This window comes from Stegodyphus dumicola, chromosome 1 (genome assembly GCF_044657685.1).
Source record: "Stegodyphus dumicola isolate Sdum_Otavi_A_Nest chromosome 1, ASM4465768v1".
Classification (NCBI taxonomy): domain Eukaryota; kingdom Metazoa; phylum Arthropoda; class Arachnida; order Araneae; family Eresidae; genus Stegodyphus; species Stegodyphus dumicola.
This window is the reverse complement of record NC_140768.1, coordinates 124,078,648-124,095,891: the sequence shown is the minus strand read 5'-3', so window position 1 is coordinate 124,095,891 and position 17,244 is coordinate 124,078,648. Positions and strand designations below refer to the sequence as shown.

Genomic DNA, 17,244 nt, shown 5'->3' with positions numbered 1-17,244 from the left:
AAAGAGAAAGTTAACCTGGAGATAGCTCAGTTCACACTAAACTAACAACTTGCAGCAACAACAAAGAGCAGATGCTCTCTCTGGCCTTATACACGGTGTATCAGTACAGCGGTGACAAACTTTTAGGAGAGATAGCGTACACCTAGACGATGGGAAATCGTAGCAATGCATGATCGAAAACAGTTGCCTTGCACGGTAGTGACAACACAAAAGTCAAGAAAGAACAAGAATGGGGTGAAAAACATGTTTATTACTTAAGAGTACAACAAAAACAAATAAAAAACAACATAAAGAGACAACGATTATCATTAAAGAAGGTGTTTGAAATTAAAAGCCAGACTGTGATCTTCCATTCCTTGATGCGGATCTTCCATGTGCCAGATGAGAGCCTGCATCACGGTCCAGGGTCGTAATTTCTAACACCCTTTTTTAATGACGATCGGTGTTTGTTTTTGCACCCTGCATAGTTTTCAAATGGCCTACGAGATATTTCTAGTACTTGATGCTTCTTAAAAATTACTGAAAGGCAATATGAATGTCGAATTACAGCTGTAGCTAATATAGGGATCAATTACATTTATTCAGTTACAATACTGGTACAGCGTGGTGATACAGACACCTGACCAAAATGTGACCATGTTTAGGGACAAAATAAGTTGCCACAACCATTGCCAGCTTGGCGATATCTCCCCAAATTACCGAGATTCCCATTTACTCAATGTTAAATGCACTTACCCTTGTGTTCTTAATTTTCTGGCATAGCACGTCTCTTAAGATTTTTTTTATGTTACATTACACAGAAAAATACAAAAGTTTCACACATAATTTCACTAAAATTACCTACAAATTTTGTAACAATATATGGCATAATTGTTCTCATGCAATATTTTTTTCTCATATGATGCATGTACGATTTTCCTACATATTCACAACACGAGATGCCACTGCTAACATCTATCTATACATGAGAGATGTCAGATAAGTAATCCCATATGTTCTAACTTCCAAGAACTGAACCAGTCCCAGTGCATTTTGAACTGTGCTAGGACTGGCATGTTTTAACCAACATGCAGTACTTTTCATTCTGAATATGTCTGACAGAAACCAAAATAACAAATCAGAAATACGCATGACAATTACAGTTCTGGATTTAACCCAAAACTATACCAGTTGTGTCAGCGAACAGCATCAAGAAGTGCATAGTGTATGAATAGAATTTAGAGGGAGAGTATATGAATAGAATTTAGAGGGAGAGTGTACGAATAGAATTTAGAGGGAGAGTGTACGAATAGAATTTAGAGGGAGATACATTCCTCTCTCACTTCTAGATATATGTTCATTTTTATTGGGTTCGAAATCCATTTGTCATAAACGAAACATCGGTGTATGAACAGAATTACTTTAAAAGAACAGAAAAAACTAATTTTGATCTGCAAGAGATTTCATTTCAAAACATTCAGAAGAATCAATAAATTTGTTCTGGATTGATCTCAGATACAATTATCTGGCATTATCACAAAAAACTTAAGTGTGTTATTACAATTTTTCACATCTTATTTGTGTAAATTCAACATTTGGGCTTTGACTAACATAAAAAGAAAACAAAAAAATTATGACTTTTAAATCTGGATCACAAAGTGACACTAGCATTATCATTTTTATGCTTAAATATAAATGAAGTTATCAAAAAACAGCAATCTCAAATTTTGAATGTAATTTGTAGCTTATCATTAAATGAACATTTTGGTTACTTGGCAATTTACATTTTTTTAATGCAATTTTATTTCATATTTCATTGAAAATTATTCTTGTACGCTATTTTTACAAAATATATTATAGGTACACTGCACAGAAAAAAAGGGGGCCACAGTTCTATATCTCCTGTTCTAGTGGCCGATTGACGAAATTAAAACTGCATTTTTCATGTCTCGAAAGCATGACTTAAAATATACATTAGATTTACATATTGCATTGTTCAAATACAGGTATTTTGACACAAAACTGGACTTTTTCTGAAATGACTTGCCAAATTTTTTCCATATTTCGATTCTACGGCTCAAATTATGCAAAAATACTAAATTTTGTAAAATATAGTGCGAAATTTACACAGAAACTCAAAAATTTATCTTGGAGTATCTTTTTAATTTTTGACAAGAATAATTCACTTGGCAACAATTCTTAATTTATAGCAACCTATTTTCCTTTTCTTTTTTTCATATCAGACGACAGGGAAAAAGTCATTGTTCATACTTTCAAATAATTTTAACAGTGTTATTGCTTATAACAAATACGCCAAAATGTAAATTCATGTATATCTTAGAAAATTTTTAATAAAAAAACTAATTTTTTGTAGGTGTGCCTAGAAATACATCTACTTTAAGATGATGTTAAAAATTTTATATGTTATAATTCAAAAATATTTTTGAAAATTGTATAAAAATTATTTAAAAATACAAATTTTAGAAATAAATCATAAAAAATGGGCAAGTTTTTATTTGGAATGAAAATAAATTTCAAAATGTTAAAGGAATAAAATAAGTTTATTAAAAAAAAGAGATTAAAAAATAAATACCAAACTCAATTAACAAAAAAGTCACATCATTCCTACTTTCAAATAATTTTAGCAAAGTGTCTAAACCACATTTGATGTTTTATCACTTTCAACAAATATGCCAAATTTCAAATTTCCGCCAATATATAAATTCGGCTCTACTCTTATATGTGCCCTAATATCACCAAATGTGGCGATATGTGTTCTGCACTGGTTTTTGGCACGATTGTGTGTTGTATGGCAACCCTGACGTCGAAAAATCTTTTGCTGGACTGGTTTAATTGCTCGTTGGTTTGTGTGATGCATGTTTTGAAATGGCCTATGTTGCAATGATAGACGTGGTGGCAAGATTTCAGTCACGTATTTTAGATTGTGTGGAAAGTAAATTTAGTATTAAAAGGTACGATGTTGGAGTTGTTAACAAGTCTTTTGTTCACGGGTGTGTTTATGAGGATTGAAGTGTATTCTTGGAATTTCTGTGGGACTTTTAAAATGGAGTCTGAAATGCGGCGCTGCTATGAGAACTCGGATGAAGAAGTGCATTTCTCATAGTTCTTGTGTGGATTTGCAGTCAAATGGTTGCTGGTAAAGTATGTGGCTGTCAGCGGAGTTTAAGATTTGGATTGCGGTTTTGGTGTAGTAAGTTAACTTTGGAGGAAGTTTTTATCGTTACTTTCGAAATTTTGAATCTCTGAAAGACATGTGATATAGCAAAATCATGGCACTTTTGTTCAGAGACATTGTGTGACTGGTGAAATTTTATTCAGGAATGTATTATGGTAAGTGCATTTTATTTTAGTGTTTTTATCTTGTAGAATGTTATGTTCATTGTTTTTTTACTATGAATTTCTGTTTTTGTTGTTGTTGTTTGAATTGTTTGTAATTTAGTTTAAGTTTATTTGGTTGATTTGTGCACAATGCTTAGATTGTGCAATTCGTAGATGCTTTTATAAGTTTAAACAGAATGCTGTGTACATGGTATTCTTTGAAATTTATCGTTGTTATGTAATGTTAATTTATTGAAGCAACGTGTGTGTAGTTTGTAGATTCCTTTGCTGCCTCGAATGTGCAATTCGTAGATGTTCTAACATATTGCTGTGTACATGGACTCTTGTCAAATATTTTTAGTTAGAAACTTTATGTTTTTGTTATCAAAATTTTTTGTTTTTGTTTCGGATTTTTAGCTTACATTGTGTCTTCAAAACGTGGTTTTTGCAGTAGATTCCTTTGCTGCCTCGAATGTGCAATTCGTAGATGTTCTAACATATTGCTGTGTACATGGATTCTTGTCAAATATTTTTAGTTAGAAACTTTATGTTTTTGTTATCAAAATTTTTTGTTTTTATTTCGGATTTTTAGCTTACATTGTGTCTTCAAAATGTGGTTTTTGCAAATGCAAAAACCACATTTTTGGAGACATTTTAGGCTTAAAATTCGAAATGTAGATAAAAAATTTAGGTAGTAATATGGCAGCGTAGAGTTTGGCGACCTGTTCATAAATTCACTTTGGAAATTTTGAATAAAAAAAGCTAATTTTTTTGCAGGTATGTTTAGAAATACATCTACTTTAAAAATTTTATAGATTATAATTCATAATCTTTTTGAAAAATTTATAAAAACTATTTAAAAATACAAATGTTAGAAATAAATCATAAAAAATGGGTGAATTTTATTTGGAATGAACCTGAATTTCGAAATGTGAAAGGAAGAATCAAATAAGCTTAATAAAAAAAGAGATATTAACAAATATATAACGATTTCAATTAACACTGAGGAGCTAAAATTTTAAGAGCTAATTTCTTAAAAACTATGCGTGCAATTTTTAGAGTCGTAAAATCAAAATATGAAAAGAAAAAAAAAGGCATGTCATTTTAGAAAATGTTCGATTTTTTTATTAAAATACTTATATATTAGAACAACGCTATACACAAATCTAATACATATCTTAAGTCGTGCTTTCGAGACATGAAAAAAGCAATTTGAATTCCGTCAATCAGACCAATAGAATGGGAGATTAAGAACTGTGCCCGCTTTTTTTGTGCAGTGTACAATCAATTAACCATTCTTAAATCAATTACCACCATAATTCATTTAAATTCATCATGTTTTTAGTATGTCATCAAATTTTTAAACTATTAGAAAAAAGTTGAGAATCACTGCAGAAACATCATTAAATGAATTAAAAGAAAAATCTAGCACATAAAATATTTTTTTAAACTTGTTAATAATTAAAATTTCTGCATTGATAGCATTATTTGAAAAAAAAATATAATTACAGATTTTAAAAAAATATTCTAAGCAATTATTTTCAGAAAAGTTATTTGACTAAGTGGTAATTACTTAAAGTTGGTTGGCACAGATACACTGGCTCGCATTTTTTTCGGACACTTGACCTTTTGAAATTTACTTGCATAGACCTTGTACTAAATACTGAAACATAGATTTCAAAAAAATTTTTTAATATATTCTTCTTTCTCTATTTTAAACTTTGCTTTTTGTAAAATAAATATCATCAATGTAGTGTTTGCAATAAAACAGTTTGTTAAAAAATTGTTAATCAGTAACTTGCATAATAATTTGGACTCTCTAAACTTTTTTTGAAATGTTTTAATTTGCAATAATTTTTTTTTTTTTTTTTTTTTTTTATTGAAGATACATCACAAAAATTAACGCCTGCATTTCGAAATGTTTACTCATTTAGCCCAATATATTAACAGTTCCATACCTGACGTAAACACGGAAAGATGCTAGCGCTGTTAGAAATTTAATAATTTATCTTTTCGAAGATGAAACAATATTCTAAACATCCAAAAAACCCTTGCTGTAAAACGTTTAATTATATTCTCTGTAATCAAACAATGAAAACTGCATGGAACTGTTGAAAATGCACTGAAGTCTAGAATATATTCTAAACGGTCTAAGTAATCAGAGCTTTTTTTATGGAAAAAAAAAAACAAGACTTAAAAAATTACTACTGTAAAACATTCAATAATGGTTTGCAGTAAGTTAACCCTGCAGTTTTTAGACGTTTCATTTACGGCATATAATACAATGGGCAAGCACAAAGAAGAAAATTCATAAACAAGGAGGTTTGGTTTATTTGATTAACAGCAAAGCACTTGAGGGCTATTTGCCTAAGGGGAAGAATGCTTTTGTGGAGGACTTTCTAAGAGAAACTGGCTCACGGAGAAAACCATGAAAACAGCCATGCAGCTAGCTCATTCACGAGAATCGAACTTTGGACCAAATAACCAGTGTTCAGCAACTTTACCGCTCGGCTGTTGGTGGGGCGAAATTGTCAAGAAGAAACCAAGGAATATACACAAAGCATTCACAATATTTACTGTAAGCAAAATTTTATCATAACGGAACAATGTTATATTTATAGAGAAGTCAAAATTTAATATATTTGGATCTGACAAATGTATTAATATGCGACAAAATCAAAATTAAGAATTCAAAAAAAAAAAGTCTGAAATTTTTCAGATTTTATATACGCCAAAAGAGGCTTTTTTTTTTTTTTTTTTTTTTTTTTTTTTTTTTTTTTTCACATTTTGTGCATTACCCTTATTTATTAAATATCATGATCTTCGCACTTAAACCATAAAATTCAATTCAACAGCAATATCACAAAATAATTTAAAAAGAGCACATCTTTACAATTTCCGATACAGTCCTGTGCACTGAAGATAAAAATGTTTCTATTTTTCCTACAGTGTTGTCATTGCTGACTTTGAAATCATTCAGTTTCTTAATCAAAAACTCATAACCACTGTAGAAAATATGAAAGAGATAATTTCCAAATTTGGACTTGCAGATGCCAAGAGGTATGTCATTCAAAATTTGATGGCTCTAGGTACCGTTGTTTTATCACAATGCTAGAAAAATACATATATTTATGCAAATTCTTCATTATTTAATTTCTTTAAATATAATACAGGGCGATAATATTTGGTGACAACAATTTGAAAAATGAAATGTCACAAAAAGCCAAAACGAAATTAATAGCCTTTCTGGGCTAAAAAAAAAACTAGGTAAAATCCTAATATATGGTGCAGCGTTGGCGCGATTTTGAAAATTATCGCCAACACCAAAAATGATCCAAAGAACGTCGCGATTTTCAAAATTATCGCTAACACCAAAAATGACCCAAACAACGTCTATGTATATACAGTCAAAAGTCGTTAATTCGGACACCCATAATCCGGAATGATCTATAATCCGGACCTCAAAGCTAAAAACTTTCTGCGCATGCGCCGCGTTGGCACATGCACACAGGCGTTTTACACGTGCGCGTAAGACCTTGACTACTGCACATATGCGTGTGTGCAAGTGCAGAATACGTTTTCGCCTGCGCGTTTAATGTATAATGGACGGTGTAAGCTAAAATTATCTAATTATCTATTTCAGTTAATGTTAATGATTGCGTTGTTCCTTAATCTTCGCTTCCGATAATGAAGAAAGTGACACAGAGGTTATTGAAAACGAAAAAATTTCGATTGACAAAATAGTCAGTATTCTTGACACAGCAGTTATAGGACTTGAACAGCAGAACTTTGTATCTAAACAAGAAATTATGTCTGTTTATAGAATTAAAGAGAAAGTATTATCACATAAAACGAAGCAACTTAAACAACTTACATTGAAAGAAATGTTTAATAAAGTAAACAAATAAATATTAAGCTTTTTTTTTTTTGTAAATTTTGATACCCTTTAGATCATAATTGTTCTTTATTTCATAAATTACGGCTTCATATTTTTAATTTTAGAATTTCTGCATGCCATCTTACGAGATTTAAACTGATGATCTATAATCCGGAAAAATCGATAATCCGGAATCGCCGAAGTCCCTACGAGTCCGGATTAACGACTTTTGACTGTACTATACACTATAACCATAGTATATACTACGTATACAATGAGTAAATCTATGTATACGACAATATATATTCTTTGAATGATCCGTTTACTACTCATCGTATATGTCCAGTTTTTACTGCTCATCATAAAGTCGCCAAAAGTAGCCAAATCCCGTGTGCACCGGATACTAGGATTAAACCAAAAACTATTGACAAATATTACACACAGGGGAAATTATGACCTTTGTGCAGACCTGCCTTTGTTATAAGAAATGTAGTGTTTATACAAAACAATATGGATTAGTATAACTATATAAATATTCTTAATGACAATCTGAAAGCAGCTACAGAAAAAAAACTTACAGTGCAAAATATATTCAACTTCTATCAGAATAATAATACTAAATCTATAGCCATAAGTATTTGCTTACACAACTGTCTTGAAGTTATCTGAATTTCAGTATATTCTCTGGACTTAAATTTTATGGAATATGTATGGAGCACATTGGAAAAAAAATATGGAAAGATAACATTTCTTGAACACTCTACCATAAACAATTATGTTGATGGAACAAAAAGGAACATTCTTACCTGAAAAATTTAGTTAAATCCATGACAGAGCGAACGAAAAGTATAATTTTAGCTAAAGGATACCCAATGAAATATTGGGTAAAAGTTTACAATTGGGTGTCCCTTGTTTCTTGGCGATTCTTTTTTGATGCCAAAATCGGAGTTTGGAAGGCACAATATCAAGATGGCCCATACGCAAAACCAAAATAAGAAGTCAAAGAATTGCACAAACTCTGTTTCCATGTACACATCGATCTGTTGGTTCAATCCTAGTATCCGGTGCACACGGGATTTCGCTACTTTTGGCGACTTTATGATGAGCAGTAAAAACTGGACATATACGATAAGTAGTAAACGGGTCATTCAAAGAATATATATCATCGTATACATAGATCTACTCATCGTATACATAGTATATACTATGGTTATAGTGTATAGTATATACATAGACGTTGTTTGGGTCATTTTTGGTGTCGGCGATAATTTTCAAAATTGCGCCAAGGCTGCATCGTATACTAGGATTTTACCGATCTGTTTTCACTTAAAAAAACATCCTAGAATTGCACAAACTAGGCATTGCGCACTGCCTTAAATTTGTCCATGTACACATCAATCTATTTTCATTTAAATAAAATCAGGAAGCTAGAAAAAGTTAAAACTATCGTGGTAAACAGAAGTGAGGTTTCATCACCAAAAGTTTTAAAAAATTGTCGCTAATCGAAGGGGCACCCAATTCTACACTAGAGCCAAATATTGAAATATCCAGTTATTTTCATATTTTTATTACGTATGAACTGTTTGTTTAAAGTGTCCTAATACTTATGGGAGTTCAGAGCTTTTTGAATGAACTATTTAAAAAACATTTTGAATAACTTGTTTCAAAACAAGCAGATTAAAAAATTATCATTAGTATATGTGAAAGAAAAATAAATTCATTTAACTAATATTTAAGAACTGATATCTGCAAATAAATTTGAAAAACACAGGTGTCTTATAGCAAATGCCAGCGACTGTAATGATAAAAATTCTTTTTAATTTTTATATCAATGCAAAACATTTGCAAAACAATTATTAGACAAATTCTAAATAAAATCTCCTAAATGATTTTAAAAATCAAAATGATTCTATTATGTAATCTGACTGCAGACAGAAACATTAAATTATATTTTGTTTATTAGATATGTTTTCTAAACATGCACATTCTATTATCACGTTCTATTATCTAAAGCCACTACACAAAATAAAATCCATTCTTAAAATTTCACATATAAGTAATCATTGCTGATTAAATTTCATTGATACTTACGGAAAGGGAAAAAAAAAATAATTAAATTGCCGAATGCGAAACTAAAATAAATATGCACATACCTTTTTAGAAGGAATATGGGGATCTGTAAATTAAATTGAAGAAATATTAGGAAACTGCTAGCATTATAGCATCAAACATCATCTGACTGATGCTGCTTATTTTTGATTTTTTAAATTTAATGACACGTTATTTTTGCGTCATTCAACGGGTTTGCCAGATTCACTATATCAGATAAACTACTTTTTCCAAACAAAGCTGTGATCAAGACATTAATCAAAATAGTAAAGTACTAAATGGAAGCAGTTACCCATTTAGTTTATAAATTCTGCCGCCAGATGTCACAACGTGAGAAGGTTTGTTCCTGGAAATCAAAGGATGAACTCATCAGAAAACGACAAAAATAAATATTTCATACATTCATGGTGTTCCATTTAAAAACTGCTATTAGAAATGTAAATTCTCTTTTCCTCTGAACTTGGAAGACACTATTTCGTAGGAATATCCATCAAAAAAATTTTTTTTTAATTCATTTTCCACTTCATAATTTATTATTTTTCCACTTCATAATGGCATTTTCCATTTATGCGAGTTTGACATACTCGCATAAAAAAACGCGGGGGCGTATTTTTACTTCCTCCCTAGGAAATGCAGCCAGCGACTAAATTTGGCGATTTATCAGGTCTTGGAGAAATTGTGACACCAAGCGCATGCGCAAAAGGAATTAACGCTGTCGGTTTATGTTTCAAATTTGTGATGGCCGCGAGTATGTCAGACGAAGTGCAAAATGAATTTTATAAAATTTTATTTAATGGATATTCCTACGAAGTAGTGTCTTCCATGTGTGTCAACATGCGAGACTAAATAAGAAAGAAGCTAGTTTCAGAAATAAAGAATGTTTAGCTGCTTTGAATGTCAGAATTAAAAAAAAATAATAATAAGTATACAAGATGTCCTGATAAGTATGTAAAAAAGAATCTGCGCACTATGATTTTAAAGTTTCATTTCGGCATACACATCGATGTGATATTGCTGAAGCGTGGAATTGCTTGCGCCCGATTGATTCGGTGAAAGAAGTGTTCATCAACTACTTTCGTGCCTGTAAAATAACAAATAATAATATAATATTTTTATTCTGCTATACATCCACAGAATTCACTGTTAGTAAATACAGTCAAAAAGGTGACGACATTCATCCATTACATTAAGGACTAATGAATAAATTTATAATTTCTATATGTATATTGAAATGAATATTAAATTATTAAGACACGATAGAAGGAAAAATCACTTAACTAATTGATTATTTAATAATAAATTAATTGAATGTTGAAGCAATTAATAACACATGGTAACTTTTTATTTAGTTAAATTCTAATATAATCACAGACTCCTCTGAGAGTAACATCAAAAACGTCTACGAAATCATTGACCAAGAGTGCACTTGGTTATAGTATCTGTCATTAGTTTAAACCTTGGACACATTATAGGTGACGATATGAATTTGCCCAGCTCTATCTCATTTTGAAACAATGACCAGGAGATAGATCCCAAGATCATGTACCCCTCTTCCGTTCCCATTAAGTCTTGAGGACTTATTGTTCCATGCTATATACCTGGGTTTAATTTCTAAAATTAGAAGTGCCAGAGCCCTATGGAAGACTGTGACGAAGGAAAGGAAAAAAAATAATTAAAATAGCTAATAATTAGATAATAAATTTTAATTAATTAATTTGATTAAATTAAGAAAAATGTAAAGATAAAGAGAAATTTAATAAATTATTAAATTAATTTTGAATAGTTAAAAAAAAGTATCGGACCTCGTCTTATGTGAGGCATTGTCCGGAATTACAATTCCACTTAGATGTTAAGAAGCAACTCGGCTAATCTCCGTCTGAGTTTAAACAGCCATTATTACATAAAATGTACTATTCCAAGGGATGACAAGTATCACTCTTTTTTTGCAGCATACCAAGAAAAAAAGATAAAACGATTAAAGCTCCACTAAGGAGAATAGTGAGAATTCTAGAAAGAGTATGAGGGTATGGAAAGCAATATAACTGAAAAGTGTAGCTTTGAAGATAAAGAGGGAAGAGTTCAAGACTACCTGATCGCGATGCCCTGTCGATATAATTCTAGCCGTCAGGCAGAAATTCTCCCTGAATACAACGTGAGAATAAATATAAAACTTCTTGGTACAAGTGGCAGCAGTGGTCCCCCGTTTGGTTACATCATTCAAAAAGTCTACAGCTCTGCAGAAGGAAGTCACTAGCATGGAACGTTCACAACTAGTGTGTCACTTTTAGTTCTTTGAGGAATACAAAATTTATCCGCTCTCATAAATTCATTGCATATCCTGGAGAATAAGCCTTTGAGATATAATTGGAGACTTTTCTTTTCTCAAAAGTCTCAATCTCTGTGCAAGGCGTGAGTGCAATGGAAAGACAGGCTTGCATTCAGAAGTTAGAATCGGATTTTTAAGACATGTTTACTATTAAAACAAAATTTGTGTTAAAATTGTGGTTTACTTGCATAAAAAAAGTGCCTGACTCTTTTATTTAGGGCTCCGGCTGAAATTATAATTTATCTCGAAACCTGAGAAGTACCGACGCAATTTAAGCTCTGCTATGTACACAAATGCCACAAAGTGAAGTGAAATTTAAATGCCAACAACCTGCACCCCTTTAATTCTCATTCTAAACTTTTCAAAATAAATACAGATTTATCATATGAGTACAGTGCATCAAAACAAAAATATATGTGGTACTGAAATTTTTTTTGGTTCATTCTTCAAAAATCTCTTATGTGACCTCAATAATTTGAAAGAAAAAATGAAATTATATCTGAACAATGGCAAGTTCTGTATCTTTAGTAGAAAGCCCACTCAATCCCTAAATATTAAAAATAAATATTTAGGATTAATAAATATTTTTAATATTTGGAAATTTATTATTCCCAAATTATAGCACCCAAATTTATGCCACTTCTCTTTTACAAAGGTCTTAAATTTACTCTCAGAAAGAACTAAGGGTTGTAAAAGAAAGCATGGATTTTCATTTTTCTAGAATGAAAAATTGAAATTATTATTTAATGTAATGACTGCAAAAATGTACGCCTTAATTTTAAGAAAGTATACTGATCTAACACAGTTTTTTCAAAATGCTTTGATCCTGTATGAAAACAAATTTTTGTTTATTGAATATTGTTCCGTCTTTTCGGTAGATAGGTGGCGTTCTTGGTGCGCGCCGAAAAAAAAATATTCCACTTGACGCTTGAACATGAAGAATGACGCATGTCATACTTTTTGGTGCTTGATTATGTTTCATGGCCGCTATAGGCAGAAGTAATATACTATATCATTAAGTTTATCGTTAATAAATGTTATTTCTATGTTCTGTGAAATCTTGAAGTTTTGATTGACAATTATAATGCTCTCCCAACCTGACTCCTGAAAACGAAACAACTTAGAAATCATGACTCATGGAACACCACCATTTATTTTGGTGTTTGAAACCCGCGAAAAGGGGAATTACCTTTTGAAAGGTATGAATTTTGATTTATTTGTTCTTGGTATCGATCTCTGAAAATCACACATAGTGTATGATTTAGCAAAAGAGAAAAAGAAACGTGCTATTGTACGTAGTAAAGTTACTACACTTCTAAATAAACTTGAGAAATTATTATCGGAAGAATTAAGTAAAGAACATCTAGAAGATCTAAATCCATCATATGAATTGTTAATTGAATACCATGAGAAACTTAAAAGTCTTGACTCACAGATCGATGCTCTCATAATTGATGAAAAAGAATATGATAACGAACTACTTGCATGTGAAGAGTATGATGAAAAAATTATAACGTTTAAAGCCAAGACTGTTAGTAAAGTAAAGAAAATTAACAGTAATGAAGTTGTTGAAAGAAGTTACAACAACTAGTAATGGTATTAGTAGTACTCTGAATGGTAACAATGTTGTTACAAGTAGTGCTTCAGTAAAGTTATCTAAATTAAATATTGAAAAATTTGCTGGTGATCCCAGTAAATGGCTCGAATTCTTTAATTTGTATCATAATGCTATTCATTCTAATCCAAGTTTATCTAAAATAGATAAGTTTACATATTTGAAAAGTTTATTATCTGGTTCCGCATATAATTGTGTATCTGGATATGCTTTATCTGAAAAAAATTATGATATACGTATTAAAAGTTTAGAAGAAAGGTTTGGTCGTAAAGATGTTATTATATCAAAATTCATGCATGTTGTTACAGTTAGAACCAGTTAAAAGTTCTTCAAATGTTTATAAGAAAGCTCTGTGATCAGTTACAAATCTGTGTCAGAAATTTAAGTAGTTGAGATGTTACTAGCGGTCATACGGACAGTTATTGAACCCAATAATTCTTAAATTGTTACCTGAAGATTTAGCTCTTGAATTCCGTAGGAAAAGAGCATCTAACCAAAATATAGGAGTAAGTGAATTAATAGAGTTCATTAAAATCGAAACTGAATGTTGAGAAGCAAGTATGTTGATTAATAGCTCAAAGGGTAATAAATACACAGGGGTTAATCCTAAACAAGGGTTCAAAAATTATAAAGTCAAATCACAAGATTCTGCTTTTAACACATCGGTAAAAATGTTTCGCATATTCTGCAAATCAAACGAACATACATCTGCCGGATGTTTGAAATTTTCCGACGAACAAAAACGAAACAAATTAAAATGGGAAGGTCGTTGTTACGAATGCCCTCTAAAATCACATTTGTCATCGAATTGTAGGTCAAGAATACAATCATGCAAAAATTGTAACGAGAAAAATCATAATAAACTTTTCTGCTGTTTGAAATCGAAAGAAATGGAAGATGTTAAATCCGCAGATACGCAAAATGAAACTTTAGTATCTACTTCCCACTGTAATACTCTAAAACCTGAAAATAGTGTGCTTTTACAGACATGTTCTGTTATTGCTCAAAGCAAAAATAAATTGAGAATCGTAAGATTATTAATTGATTCAGGTAGTGAACGAAACTTCATCACCACAAGTTAGCGCGCGATTTAGAATTGCAAGTCATTAGAAAAGAATCTTTAACAATTTATTCGTTTGGAAATCAGCGCGGTAACTCGCAAGAATTTGATGTATATAGTCTAAAAATTCTTTCGTAGCAAGCCACACAAATACTGCAACATACATTTTTAGAGAAACTCCTTTTCTTTGATTTTTTGTCTTCATAAAAAACGGACCACAAAAATCAAGTCCACATTTGTTAAAGTTTGATTCAACTGACACTCGTTCAGCAGGCAGATCATCCATTATCTGATTTATTGGTACAGGTCTGTGTTTGAAACACTGTACGCATTCATGTACTATTTTTCTAGCAAGATTCCTGCTGCTGATGGGCCAAAATATTTGGCTAACAGTTCTCAATAGAGCTTCTGGTCCAAGATGCAAATATTTCAGATGATAATAGTACATGATCAAATAAGTCAACCTATGTCTAGCTGGCAAGATGATTGGAAATTTACAATCATAACTTACCTGAGATTGCACAAGTCTGCTACCGACGCGTAAGATTCCATCATTATCGATGAATGGATTTAACGATTTAAGCTTGCTCCTACGAGGTACCTGGGCTATCCCTCTTAAGTGACTCAATATCAGAATAAAACTCACCTTTCTGCACTTCTTTAATCAATGTTAACTCGGCCCCTTTCCGTTCCTCTAAGGTTATAGGCCCTGAAACCCTTTCCTTATTCCTAATGATTTTGAAGAACCTAAAAATAAAACTACAAATTTTGATTAATTTCATATAATTATTTGTTCGGTTTAAGAGAGTGGCTAAACTAGAATTATTTTCTAATATTGCAAAATTAGAGTCTGATAAACATTTTAGTTCCTTGACATAGTCATTATCAGTCGTAGGCGCAAGAGGTTGTTCTGGATAATGCACGTCCTCACGAAGAAGGTCTGGTCCATTCCACCAGATATCACACGTAAGAATGTCGTTTGCATCCAGTCCACGCGATATGACATCAGATGGGTTACATTCAGATGGCACATATTTCCATTGGTATGACCCCGTAAGCTCTTGTATTAAAGCGACTGTGTAACTCACGAAAGTTTTTAGTAAGTGTGGTGATTTTCTAATCCAAGCAAGAGAAATCGTAGAATCAGACCAAAGAATTACTTTTTCTACTTTAACATTCAACGAAGATATCACTTTATCCATCAATCTGGATAATAGAAGGCAACCTGACAGTTTTAATCTAGGAATTGATAAGGTTCTTATAGGTGCAACTCGTGACTTGCTACACAAAAGTCGAACGGTTGGCAATCCCGAAACTGGTAAAGCTTGAACATAGATTACAGCTCCGTATGCCGAAGATGACGCATCTGCATATCCATGGAGAACTATGTGATTTTCCTGGAATACAAATCTAGGAATCTTAAGATTACTTAGTTCAGAGAGCGTGGGTACGAAATTAATCCACTCCTTGTCCATAGAATCTGGCAATGTGTCATTCCAATCGAGTTTAGCAAGCCAGAGCTTTTGCTTGAGTATTTTGGTCTTTTTTATTTTGGGAACAATAAAAAAAAATCAAGTTCTCTAGAGAATGTTTTTTCCTTATTGGCAATTCAAGCCCTCAATTTATAATTTAAAGTAATATTAGTTCCATTTAATTCTGAAATCGAAGCGAAAACCTTTGTTTTTTTAATCCCTAATTGTTTTGCAAAATGAGCAAACACGCAGTAAATCTGTGAGCAGCTGTCAAGAAGAGCCTTTCCTTTGATGAATGTCCCTTTTGAAGATTTCATCATAACAATCGCAGATTGCAAGATAACACATTTATTGGTAGTTAATAAACAATTAGAAAGACTCGTTGCCTTCCCATTAGGCGCCGGAGGAATATCCTTCCCGCCAGTTGTCTTCTGCTTTATCGTCTGCGGATGTTTATTTGAAACAGAATCCGAATTCGATGACTCATCCTTATGAAGCAATGTATGATGTTTTGAATGGCAAATATTGCAAAAATGATTCGATCGTTCCCAAATAGTTCAGACATAAGTTATTTCGTTTTACTAGCGTAAATCTTTCACCAAAATTACGTTACTGTGTTGAGCTTATAAGTTTGCACTGGTGCATCAACACTGTCCTTCCATAAAATTCTGAGCAAGTCTCTTTGTGGAGGATGGACTAGAATCTGTCGATATATTTTTTGTACATCTGCTGTGAAGGCGTATCTGTGTTTTCTAAATCTAACCATTATAGAAAATAATTCCTGCTGTGGAATTCTTCCCTTCAACAAAATATCGTTTAATGACAATCCCGATGTCGCGGCAGTTGAGGCGTTAAAAACCACTGTTAAACGTGTACTAGTTTTGTCTGGTATGTAAACCCCATGGTGAGGCAGGTAGTACGAATCATTTATGGATTCAGATCCCTCAGCTAGTTCCATATGCTTTAAATCCTTGTATTCTTGCATGAATTCTGAGTACAATCGTTGTAAATTCGAGTCCTGACCCAATCGTTGCCAAACCTGATTAAATCTTTTCTCTGCTAAATATTTAGACTCGCCCAACAATTCAGAGTCCTTCATGGGCATGCATACGACGTACTGACCTTCAGAGGTTCGATAACGAGTTTCATTAAAATATTTTTCGCAATATTTCTCTTCAGAATTAAGTGCTGAATCCGGAAAATTAATATTTTCTACCTCTCAGAATTTTTGCAATGTTTCTTCAGTTTTTTTCATTTTGTGTAAGCAGACCACTGTATTGTGATTCAAGTGGTGGATTATGCGAAATACCAGTAACTACGAATCCCAAAACCGTTTCCTGGAACAATAAGTCTTTTGTTGCGCTGCGAACTTGACCCGAATTTAATAAGTCAAAGAAACATTCTGCACCCAATAATAAATCAATTTCCTCAGGCGTGTTAAATCTGTAATCAGCTAAGGAAATATTC

General features: G+C 31.9%; 1 protein-coding gene across 4 annotated transcripts in view; it reads right to left on the bottom strand.

Moving 5' to 3' along the window:
• LOC118195881 (protein sel-1 homolog 1-like) overlaps positions 1 to 17,244 on the bottom strand; it is a 141,351-nt gene that overhangs the window by 100,425 nt on the left and 23,682 nt on the right. Inside the window, exon 1 of one of the 4 annotated variants that reach the window (XM_085819982.1) lies at positions 9,349 to 9,541. The exons of 1 other annotated variant lie outside the window; for it this stretch is intronic. The gene's annotated coding sequence lies outside the window, so the exon portion shown is untranslated. Of the gene's footprint in view, positions 1 to 9,348; positions 9,542 to 17,244 lie in introns of those variants that run through there. 2 more of the 4 variants (XM_085819977.1, XM_085819974.1) reach the window with 2 other exon arrangements.